The 12,524-nt window shown below is 33.9% G+C and overlaps 1 long non-coding RNA gene across 1 annotated transcript; it reads right to left on the bottom strand.

Moving 5' to 3' along the window:
* Positions 1-7,093: 7,093 nt before the first annotated feature.
* Positions 7,094-12,263, bottom strand: LOC114757052 (uncharacterized). Its single transcript, XR_003741526.1, has 3 exons — positions 12,187-12,263; positions 10,695-10,697; positions 7,094-7,106 (listed from the first exon to the last, which is right to left on the bottom strand). It is a non-coding gene; the product is annotated as an uncharacterized LOC114757052 (long non-coding RNA).
* Positions 12,264-12,524: the final 261 nt, after the last annotated feature.

The following is a 12,524-nucleotide window of genomic DNA, read 5'->3' as shown; positions in this document are numbered from 1 at the left end:
TGAGGCAATGACTGAGCATATATCTAAGTCTAAAGCCAAATCTAAAGCTAGATTTACAGTCCTAAAGAATAGGATAGAGTAATGGGAAACTAGAACCTCTAATTTGACTTCTTACATCACAAAGTTGTCAAATGGTATAAACAAATAGCAAGCTAAGGCTAGTGGTTCAATGCCTTCCAACACAGGTAATAAATCCTAAATCTTTGAATGCAATTACATCAAGAAGTGGTAAGGAAATTGGCACTAAGAAAGTGCAATTCAAAAATGATGATGAGGATGAAGAACTGGTTGACAAAGAGATAGAAGTTAAGTCTCCTCCTTCCAAGGCTACTCAAGAGACCTCCATTCAATCCAAAAGTGCCAAAGAGAAGAGGTTCCTTGAGCAATCCCTTAAGCAATTGTTGGCTCAAGAGAAAGGGGAATCTAAAGCTACTAAGCAAGGGCCAATAGAGAGAGGATCACCTTCAAAAGGTGATGTGGTAAACATTTCTAACTTTCTTTTTCCTCATTCCTATCTTATGAGTAAGAAAGTTGTTAAAAAGAAAGATAGTGATGAGCTTTTTGAAATGTTTAGCAAACTTGAAGTTAATGTTCCATTACTTGATTTGATTAAGAAGATGCCTGAGTATGCTAAGTTTCTAAAAGACCTCTGTACAAACAAGAGAAACTATAGGCATAGTGAGAGAATCCAACTGGGGTCTAATGTTAGTGTTATCTTCAAGCCACAATTACCCATTAAGTGTAAGGACCCGGGTTCCTACACTATTCTCTATACCATAGGCAAAACAAACATTTCACATGCCTTATTAGACTTAGGTGCAGCCATAAATGTTATGCCTACCTTTATCTATGAGAGTTGGGGTATTCATGCCTTAAAAGACACTAGTGTTGTGCTAGGTCTAGCTGATAGGACTATGGGACACCCTAAGGGCTTTCTTGAGGACGTTCTTATACAAGTCAAGGGTCTTGTGTTCCCGGTTGATAGCACTTTAATTCTAGGAAGACCTTTTCTTAGAATAGTCCAAACCATAATTAATGTGAAAGATAGGGTCATTACCATGGGCTTTAGGGACCAACAGATTACCTTTAATATTTCTGATGTTATGAGTCAAGGTTATACAGATTGCTCTTACTTGGGTGTCAATTTGATTGATTGTGCTGTTAATGATGTTAATGATTTGTATGAATCTGAGATGCATAAACATGACTGGTATGATGAGATTGTTGGGCATAATGATGCATTTGCTTGTTTATCTACCCTTCATTCTTCTTCTTTTTGCTTATGTTATGGTGACGTTGTGTGCATTAACTGTTTAGAAGTTGATTGCCTCCTTTCCATCTCTCATGATTTTAATGCATCATCTTGTCTTAATTGTAATCATACTTTGAACATTACACCTGATGATAGCCTTGAGAAAGGTGAGTTTGTTGATTTTGTAGGTACTGATGATAAAAGAGTTGTTATACAAGCTACAATAGTAGCTTCTCCTTTGAATGGTGCTGAAACATTAGAAAAGGCTAGCAACAAACTCGTGACTAACTAGTCACTTCTAATCCCATTCTTTCTTGTGATTTACTTAATGATTCTATTGATAAGATTGATACCGATCCTTTTTTTGTAAGTTATCTAAGAGTAGCACTGAGTTGGGAAGTAGAGGACATACACATGATGATGAACTCATATCTCCTTCCCCAAGCCACATGAACACACCACTTGCTTTAAATGCACTTAACATAAAATAATTAGTTCCTTTTGTTGTGAAACCTCCTGATTCAGAATTGAAACTCCTTCCTCCTAACTTGAAATATGCCTTTATTGCTGCTAACTCTAAATTGCCTGTTATTATTTCCAGTTCTTTGAGTAGTTTTGAAGAAGAAAGATTGATTTCTATGTTGAAGAGTCATAAAGGGGCTATAGGATGGTTTTTAAGGGACATAGAAGGGATTAATCCCTCAATTTGTACACACAGGATCCTTTTAAATGAAGGGTCTAAGCCGGTCAAACAACCACAGAGGAGACTGAATCCTCTCATTTTGGATGTGGTTATTGAGAAGAAAGTCTCTAAGCTATTGAGTACTGGGATCATCTATCCCATATCAGATAGCGAGTGGGTATGTCTAGTTCAAGTAGTACCAAAGAAGAGCAGTATCATAGTAGTGAGAAATGAAAATGATGAATTGATTCCAACTAGCACTACTAGAAAAAAGGCTTTTAACAACAATTATTAAGGGTTTTTCACGGGGGTTTTGGAGGCGCAGTGGATATAGTCGACGTTGAAAGGTAAATAAAACACGGTGGTTGAAAACCGCTATGGAAAATAGACTTTCCACGACGATTTTGTTAAGAAGTGTTATGGAAAATCAAATTTCCACAACAATTATTAATAAAACTGTCATGACAAGTTCAACTTTCCATGGCAGTTTTTTATGTAACTGCCGTGGAAATTCAATTTTCCACAGCAGTTTTTAACAAAACTGACGTCATAAATTGTTTTAACGGGGGTTATTTAAATAACCACCGTTAAAAACTTAATTTTTTTTAATAATACTGCGTGAATTTCTTTTTACCTCCTTACAGTTTACAGTTCCAAATAAATCCAGGCAATATAGAATATGCAGAACTATTTCAAGATGACCATATGAACAAATAATCAACTAGCTAGTTCATATATATACGTACAGCACAGTAAGCATTGAAATTTCTTTTAACATAGACTTGTAGCTTACAAGGAATCTGTCTAGACAGGACAGAAACCAATCCTATAACTACAAGATGATACCTTAGAAGTAGCTTACTACTTCTCCTAATAATAAGTAAAGGCATAATTCAAAGAATAGTAACAAGCTAAGTGAATTCTGTCTGCACAACAGAACTAAGGAACATGTATCAGGGGAAACTAAGAGAAAAAAAATCTAACAATAGATTTTTTTAGGAATGACCTAACTATTTCAAATTTTCAAAACTCTGTAGCAATGTTGTTGACAAAATGTTCCTCATCAAGTTGATTTCATCCATTTGATATGACGCAGCATTTTGAAATACTGTAAATAAAAAATAACATAGTTAACTTTATCAAAAATGTGAAAAGAATTGAAGAATTATATGCAATGTAAGTTATCTTTATCTCGTCTAATTTCTCAGTCACCCATGTCTCAATGATGTCATTCATGTAAAAGATGACATAATATCCATATTTAAAACTCCCTTGTTGACAACGGCACTAACAAAATGAAATATAAAATTGAATATTAGACTTTGATTATAAACATTAACTTTAATTATTAAAAAAGATTTAAAAATATATATTTAGCTCAAAACAACATACTATTGGGAGAATCCATGTTGGTGGTTGTCTATTTTGCTTCTTCGCCACAATATTGAAACTATGAAAAGCCCTATCCACAATATAAAAAAAATGATATTAGAGCATGTTTTAGTAACTTCACATGTAATAAATATATGAACATAAACTAATGTGTCGATGACATCTCTGGTTTCTTCGGATGAATTTCCACAAAGGGAATTGAACCAGTAGATTTTGTTATCAAAAGGGGCACAAACAAATAGCATCCAATAACAACTATAAAATACGAACCATGTTAATTATAATCCTATACATACAGCTTGTGTATCTTAAATACAATAATATACTTACCCTTCCACGCAGGGTGCAAAATATATTTGCTTTCTCATATGAGTCATTATGGTTATCATGTAGATCAACCTTGCTTTCACAGTATTGGCTATTTTCTACATCCTTTGAGGACACATAAAACCATATGTTCCTTCACGTCTTTCTGGCTGACATAATTGAGTAAAATGCCTGTTGTTCAAATAAGAAATATTAGGACATAATAAATATAACATGAATTAAGAAAATGATATTGTAGCTTGCAAAATAGCCAGCTACATGAAGATTATATCTAGCTCCTCAAAGTTGAGGAATTGAACAAGGTCTTTCTTGTAAATAGTGAAGTCGTATGTTACATCTGAACCTACAATCTCTAGTGGCATCTTGAAAGTAACGGGCTTATCCATGTTTGCTACTACAGAATGAAGAACCTCCAAATTGGAATACATAAGTGCAAGATCACCAGGAAGAGGCAAGAGTATAGGATCTAATGACGCGCTTTTTGTGGCCTTCTTCGCTATCACCTTCTTGGTCAATGGCTTTGTAACAAGTCTCTTTGGCATAAAATAAAATGTCCTTTAGCCTGAGCCAATAGTTAAACCTCATCAGTAGGGTTGGGCACAGTGTACCACCATGACCACGAAGAATCCTATCCACTGTCACTCTCGCTTGATCCTTTAGAACTTTCATGCTATGGATCGTTGTGCCCAAAAATGCTCAACCATTAATGACATAAACAGTTGAATTTTCAAAATCCACATAAAGAGGACATGGTATTCCGTCATCTTCAATAAGGTTAGGGCTAGGGTTAAGGTCAAACACTGTCAGTTGCTGCATCTAATTATTACTGCCCTTCTCACTTTTTATCACAAGTGAACCCTAAAACATAATATGAAATTAGTTAAGGCACATTAAATAAGTTTAAATGGATCAAATGAACCTTTAGAAGATTTGAAAAGATGTGTGATTATTATCTGGGAAGGTTTAGACACTCATGGCATCTGGAATTCTGTTGTGCCCATCATCATCATAGCCTGTTGAAACTTGGCATCAAACTCCTCACGTATCTTTTACATCTCCTCCTTGTGTTGTTCACTGAGTTCAACTTGAACTCTCTCTGTTTCTTCATGTAATCACTGGTTGAGCTCCTCTTTAAATACCATGTTAGTGAAGGATGATCCAGTGCTTCTTTATGAACCAATGCCAAAAAACTGTTTAATACCAATCCCTTTAGGGGCCCCTCTGACTCTATCGAGATGGTTAACCTTTCCAATGGCGGTGGCTAAGATATCTATCTGTCCTTGAAGGACGAATGTACCTCAGGATAATTACTCCTCAAGTGTATCCTATAACAGTAAAGCAACAAATTCAATTTAAGATAATTAAAAAAAGCAATTTGAAGCATAATGTATAAATATTACTTACAATCCTCTCAGCAACAACAGTGGACTCTAGAGTAATGTATTGACCCTTTTTAATCCTCACCGCCTTTCATTTTTCTTAGCAAAAAGGACGCTCAATGGGTGGAATGCAGCCAGTAGGATCTAAAGCAGTAGCCATTTGTGCATTCTTCATCTGCTCTTCTATCATACTTCTTTCCAACCCACCATACCCTGCATGGGACAGGGTATGTGGGTACACATTCTGCTAAGATATTTGCTTGTTCTTCTGACTCAATGCCTATGACAATGAAACAAATTCAACAAAGTTAGTTTAGTTAAATAAAATATGAACTGATTAAAAACTAAGTTTGAAGAAACCAAACCTGAAATGCAGGGTCTTTATATTGCTGCACAAAACTCTCCCATACTTCGTCACTAATAAACTGGTATCGTTCTTTAAGATGCTCACCCTTTCTTTTTTTCACTAATATAGTTCTTTGTAAGCATGGATTTAAAATCTCTCCACCATTTATCAAGTTGCTTAAACAGATGATCTCTCATTTGCTCAGTGACAGGAATATCAAATGTCAGCTGCAATACAATAGCATAGGGTTATAAGTACATAAGCAATTATAATTGAAACAAATAGAAAAAAGAATTCGTAATATACCAAAATATCCTCCTAAATGTTTTGCTTCAAATCTTTGTCCACCTTCTTCCAGCTAGAAATGTCAATCCCAATCTTAGTGCGTGCGACATAACCCGCATAACTAGTAAATTGAGCCCCAGTCTTTCCTGCAAGCTTCAAATCATCATCAAATTCCACTGCAATCCTCATGGGCTGTGTGGTCTCATCACGTAAAACCAAATGCCTCATACGGGTTGGCCCTCTACTCTTTCTCTGGCTAGTAAAGGAGCTGTCGTCACCAAAACACTGTTGATCGAATCCATCCATTTCTTGTTCAGAGAACAACCAATTAATAAATTTAAGAATAAAAAATATCAAGTTAATATAAAACATTAAGCATATTTAACAAGAAACATCATATTATGAATAATAATAATAATAAATATGAAATGAATTTACTAAGAAATATCAAATAATTTATTTAAGCCTTACAATGATTATCCTCCCAAATTCCTTCACAATGATCATCTCCAACAACATAGTCATCATCTACCAAATCTAATTTAACTGTTTTAGGTCGAGTAGCTATGAAAGGCAGGGTGTCATCAAGATTAAACTTTGAGTCACAAACATCTCCACCAACTCCTTGCCTCTTACCTTAAAGCATAATAGACAATTTCTTCTTTGCTAGATCAGGAACACAAAACACTTGTTTTGCTTGACTTGCTAAAATAAATGGCTCATCTCCATATCCAAACCTCTCAAGATTGACTGAAACAAATCCAAATTCTTCATCTACTTGCACAGTATTACTATTAACCCAGTTACATTTGAAGATAGGAACTTTAAACTTGGTATAACTAACCTCCCATATCTCTTCTATTATTCCTTAATAGGATATTGCCGCCAACGTTGGGTTTATATCTTTAGAACTAGCAAAATGCATAGCTTCGGCTACTACCATCACCCTATTGTTCTGCATGGTACTCTTATCGTCTTGGGTTTTTATGTAAAATGAATAACCATTTATGTTATATCCACCCCAACACAAAACCTCAAAATAAGGCCCTGCAGCTAGCCTTTGTATTGTTTCAGAAGGATTGTCATCTTTTAATACTTCTTGCTTGAACCACTTTGTAAATGACTTATTATGTTCATTAGCTAGTTGCATATCGTTCTTTTTTGGATTCAAGTTCTTCAACATATTCTTGTGAGCATTCAAGTAAGGCAAAACTTCATCCGTGTTGTTTAAAATGTACAGATGTGCCTGCATTACAACTTCTCTTGACATAGACCTCACTATGACACCCGATGTTCCCTTGCTTCTCCCTTGATCATGTCGAGATTGAGGAAGTCCAACTGCCTTTACCCTATCAAGATATGCGTTACAAAACTCAACTGCCTCCTGGGCTACATATCACTCAACAATTGATGCCTTAGGCCGATAAGGATTCTTAGAGTACCCTTTTAGGATTTCCATGTATCTCTCAAACGGGTACATCCACCTTAAACACACAGGGCCACAAAGTCTTATCTCTCGCACAAGATGAGCTATCAAGTGGACCATAATGTCAAAAAATGATGGAGGAAAGTGCATTTCCAATTGGGAGAGGATCACATAACCTTTATTTTCTAATTCATCTAACTCAGTAGGATCAATGACTTTGCTGTAAATGGCACTAAAAAACATACAAAGTCTTGTAATAGTATTTCTTACATTGGGTTTCATAATGTCTTGAATAGCAAGCGAAAGTAAATGTTGCATCAACATGTGACAATCACGAGAGTTCATCCGTTATCTTCAAATCTTGCATTAAAACAAGTTTGCTCAAATTAGAAGAATAACCTTATGGCACCTTAATACTATTAACAAAACCACAGAAACTTCTTTTCTCTTCTTTTGATAGTGTACGCAGCTGCATGTAAACAAGCCCTCTTACCATCTCTTTCTTGTGGGTGGAGGAGTTTTTTTATTTCAATTTCGACTAAGTCTCGTCTTGCATTGATTCCATCCTTAGTCTTTCCACTTATATGTAAAAGTGTACTAACAAAGCTCTCACACACATTCTTCTTCACACGCATCACATCTAAACTATGCCTCACATCAAGACTTTGCCAATATGGAAGATCGAAAAAGATAGATCTTTTTTTCCATATATTCCTCTCACCAGCAATCTTCTTCTTTTTACCAAAGACCATATTAATTCCCTTCACCCATTGATAAACTTGTTCTCCAATTAATGATATTGGAGCCATTTGATATTCTTGTGAGCTGTTAAATGCCTTCTTCAACCTACGGTAAGGGTAATGCTAACTAAGAAACCTTTTGTGACCAAAGTAGACCGTCTTCCTGTCATATTTAAGTTGCATGTAGTGGGTGCCTTCTTCACATATCAGACATGTTTTATGCCCCTTAACACTGTATCCTAAAAAATTTCTATATGTCGAAAAGTCATTTATTGTGGTGAAGATCATGACATGTAAATTGAAGGTCTCTTATTTATATGCATCAAACACATCAACACCTTCCTCCCATAATTTCTTCAGATCCTCAATCAAATGTGCCAAATACACATCGATATTGTTTCCCAGCTGTTTTGGCCCCGAGATCATCAAAGATAGCATGATATGCTTTCTTTTCATACATAACCAAGAAGGCAAGTTATAAATTACGAGGAGCACCAGCCAAGCATTGTGTTGCTACTAAGATTACCATATAGATTAATTTTGTCCGTACAAAACCCTAGCCAGAGATTTCTTGGCTCGCTACTGAATTGAGAACATTTTTTATCTATTGTTTTCCATTAAGGAGAATTTGATAGGTGACAAAGCTTTCTATCACATATTTTCTCATGAAAATGCCATCTCAAGTTCTTTGCTTCTGTGGCATTAGCAAATAGACGCTTAAATTGTGGTATTATTGGAAGATACCATAGAACTTTCAAAGGAGAACCTTTGGTCATCTCATTATAATTACCATCATCTTTCTTAACTTTATATCATAAAGTCCCATATTTAGGGCACTTATTCAACCCTTTGTTCTCATTTCTAAATAATATACAGTCATTAGGGCACGCATGTATCTTCTCATATTCCAAACCCATCAGACACAAAATTTTCTTTGCCTCATAAATTTGTTTTGGAAGTGAATTCCCCTTTAGAAGAATATCACTCAGCAGTTCAAGTAATTTCGTGAAACTAGCATCGGTCCAACCATTTTTTGCCTTCAAGTTCATCAATTTCAACATAGTTGTCAACCTTATGTAATCATCTTTACACCCTGGGTATAAACACGTCTTTGCATCACTACACAAAGTTTCAAAAGTGGGAGAGAACTGTATAGAGGATTTAGACCTTATGTCACGAAACATGTCCGAAATTCTATCACCAAAGTCTTTATTCACAACCTTCTCCTTTCTAGACAGTGTAGTCTTTCTAATTTCTCCATACCATGTACAATTTGTATATTTCAAATTTATCCCATCACAGATAAGATGCTCTTTTATCTCAGAAATATTCCGCCAACTATTGTTTAAGCATTTGACACAAAAACAATAGTACAATCCATCTCTTTTACTAGGGGTATTTCTCTGAGCAAACTCAAGAAACCTTTCAACCCTATCCTCATATTCTTTGCTAATTCTCTTAGCTTTCATCCAACTACAATTCATTGTTCTACGAAGTCAATGAACATAGTTATCAGGCTCAATTTTAACTCCTTAATTCAAATATTGAAATAATAAAATAATTAAATGTTATTTAATAAATTAAAATTGGGTAACACTTAATTACAAATTAAAGGGAATGGCTCTTTTTTAAAAATAAAAAATTTGACAAAATTTCCCTTTAAATATATAACAAAGAGAAAATTAGAGTGAAAGACTAAGAAAAAGTTATATTTATTATAAAGAATCTTTAAAATTATAATTATTTAAAAGGACCATAAATATATTAAATATATTATAATAAAAAAATGAAACATATAATTACTTTTAAAAATTAGATTAAGTAATTTCTTTAAAATTGGTATATATAGTGAATGAGCGAAAATGTTGATAAAAATATAAAATCAAACAAACATATATAAGTTTTGTAAAATAATTAAAAAAATTATTTTAATCAAAATTAAAACTATTCTTCATAAAATATTTCAACATGCATAAAGTTTTATAAAAATATTAAATTAATCTAATATAATTTTTTTCAAACACTTGTTTCTAATTTAAAGTTATAGAAAAAAATAAAAATAGATTTGTATATAAAATTTAGCTTTTTGTAAAAATAAATTAAAACACATATATACTTAAAGAAGTAAATTTTTGTAAAAATATTATTCCTTTTAGGTCCTCTATTCTAATTTTTCCTATAACAAATCCCAAATTATTTAAAAAATAAACAAATCAATCAATCAACCAAACCAACTTAACAATATAATAAACAAATTAAAGACATGATAAATTTGAAGAAATATAACAAATAAAATAAAAATAAGAATTCAATTTCAAACCAATTCAATGAATAAAGATTCTTAAAGCTAAAACTTCTGAATCCAAAACGGGAACACAAATGATATCTATTTGTAATAAAATTTTAAACAACATTTTATCATCAATTAAAATTCATAACAAAAAAAAAGAAATTCATAAAACACTAAACAGATTATTTATTACTAAATTATAAAATTTATTATAAAAAATTACCAAAAATTCAAAATAAATATCAAAAAATTATTAAAAAATCAAAAACTTCAAAACTAATCAACTTCAAACATTTAAACATGTTTCTGATACTGTACATAGGAAGGAATTGAGGTTTTCTCACACCAAATGCTACCAATCAACAACTCAAGTACATTAAAAACACAAAATCAACAATGCAAACCAACCACAATGTAAAACTAACAAACCCATTTGAAATACAATAGATTTTTATTGTTTTGAGAAACCAAGAAAAACTGAAAAGATTGATAGAAGAGGATGCTCACTCAGTAGAGACGATTCAAAGGCGCGAAGTTGGGCATTCAAACGGCGATGGATGGTGTCAAGACACTACAAGCTAAATGCAGGAGTTTAAACAGTGTGAAAGGTTGGGGAATGGCCAGTAATGGAAGTTTGTTGGTGGTGGGACAGAGAGGGACCATGGCGCACTAATATGAAACTGTGAAAATGAGTAAAACTGAACCCTATTGTGGCTTAGTTTAAAACTTTCCATAGGTGTTTTCTTAATAACCGCCATGGAAAATGAATAGTCAGGCCACTTATTTACAAAAGTGTCATCGTCTTTTTTTCCATAGCGTTTTTCTTCTTAACCGCTGTTATTTTACGACATTAAATATCTTTTTTCTAGTAGTGTAGGGTTCAAAATGCTTGGAGAGTGTGTATAGATTATGGGAAGTTGAATGATGCCATGAGAAAGGACCACTTTCCATTACCTTTTATAGATAAGATGTTGGAGAGAATTTCAGAAAAGTCTCACTATTGTTTTTTGGACGGTTTTTCTGGCTATTTTCAAGTGCCTATTGCTCTTGAAGATCAGGACAAGACTACTTTTACATTCCCTTTTGGTATCTTTGCTTATTAAAGGATGCCATTTAGGTTGTATAACGCTCTAGGCACTTTTCAAATGTACATGATGGCGATATTTAGTGATTTCTAGAGCAGAACATGGAAGTTTTTATGGATGACTTCACTATTTACAGTGAGAGTTTTGAGGAGTGCTTAAATAGCTTAGAGCAATTCTTGAGAGGTATATCGATAAGAAATTGGTTTTAAACTTTGAAAAGTGTCATTTAATGGTTGATAGAGGGATAGTCTTAGGTCACCTCATCTCCCAAAATAAGATTGAGGTTGATAGAGCCAAAATTGAAGTTATTTCATCCCTTCCTTATCCCACTTGTTTAAAAGGCTCAAGGTCTTTCTTAGGGCATACAGGTTTCTATCGGTGCTTTATTAAGGACTTTAGTAAAGTTGCCTTACTTATTTCTACCATGTTGAAAAAAGATGTTAAATTTAAATTTGATGACAAGTCTAGACATGCTTTTGAAACATTGAAATCTATGCTTGTTTTACCTCCTATTCTCACTGCCCCTAACTAGAATTTACATTTTGAATTATCTTGTGATGCTTCTAACTTTGCAATAGGTGCCATGCTTGGACAGAAGGAGGAGAAACAATCTAGAGTCATAGCATATGCCTCCAAGATGCTTGATTCCGCTCAAGTCAATTACACCACTACAGAGAAGGAACTGTTTGCTGTTATTTTTACTTTGAATAAGTTTAGACAGTATCTAATAAACTCTTCAGTAGTTGTTTTTATAGATCATGTAGTGGTTTGATACCTATTTAAGAAACCTCAGTCTAAACTTAGACTACTGAGATGGGCTTCGCTGCTACAAGAGTTTGATATCGAGATCAGAGATAAAACCAGAGCAACCACCTTAGCCGATTACCTTAAGGCACATAGGGAGTTGATTCTTCTGATATTGTTATTGACTTATTTCCTGATTCTGTACCTTTTTTCCTTGGCTATTCATGAGCCTTGGTACTCTAATATAGTTAATTATCTTGTCACTGACCTTGTACCTACTTCTATGTCTAAATTTTAGATTGATAAGCTGAAGAGGGAGGCAAGATACTATATCTGGGATGGTCCAATCCTATAGAAGCAATACAATGACCAGATCATTCGACACTGTGTTCTAAACAATGAGATCCACTCTATCCTTACCTTTGCATATCTTTTATCTTGCAGGGGGCATTTTAGTGCTAATAGGATTGCTGGGAGGGTTTTAGAGTGTGGTTTTTATTGGCCTTCTCTATTTAAGGATGCTTATTCTTTTTGCAAGTCTTGTGATAAGTGTCAGAGGTTTGGGAGTTTGGGTAG

The sequence above is a fragment of the Neltuma alba genome, unplaced genomic scaffold, assembly GCF_004799145.2.
Source record: "Neltuma alba isolate B1F8T4 unplaced genomic scaffold, ASM479914v2 tig00010560_pilon, whole genome shotgun sequence".
Classification (NCBI taxonomy): Eukaryota; Viridiplantae; Streptophyta; class Magnoliopsida; order Fabales; family Fabaceae; genus Neltuma; species Neltuma alba.
The sequence above is the reverse complement of the archived record's forward strand: the minus strand, read 5'-3'. Positions and strand labels throughout refer to the sequence as shown.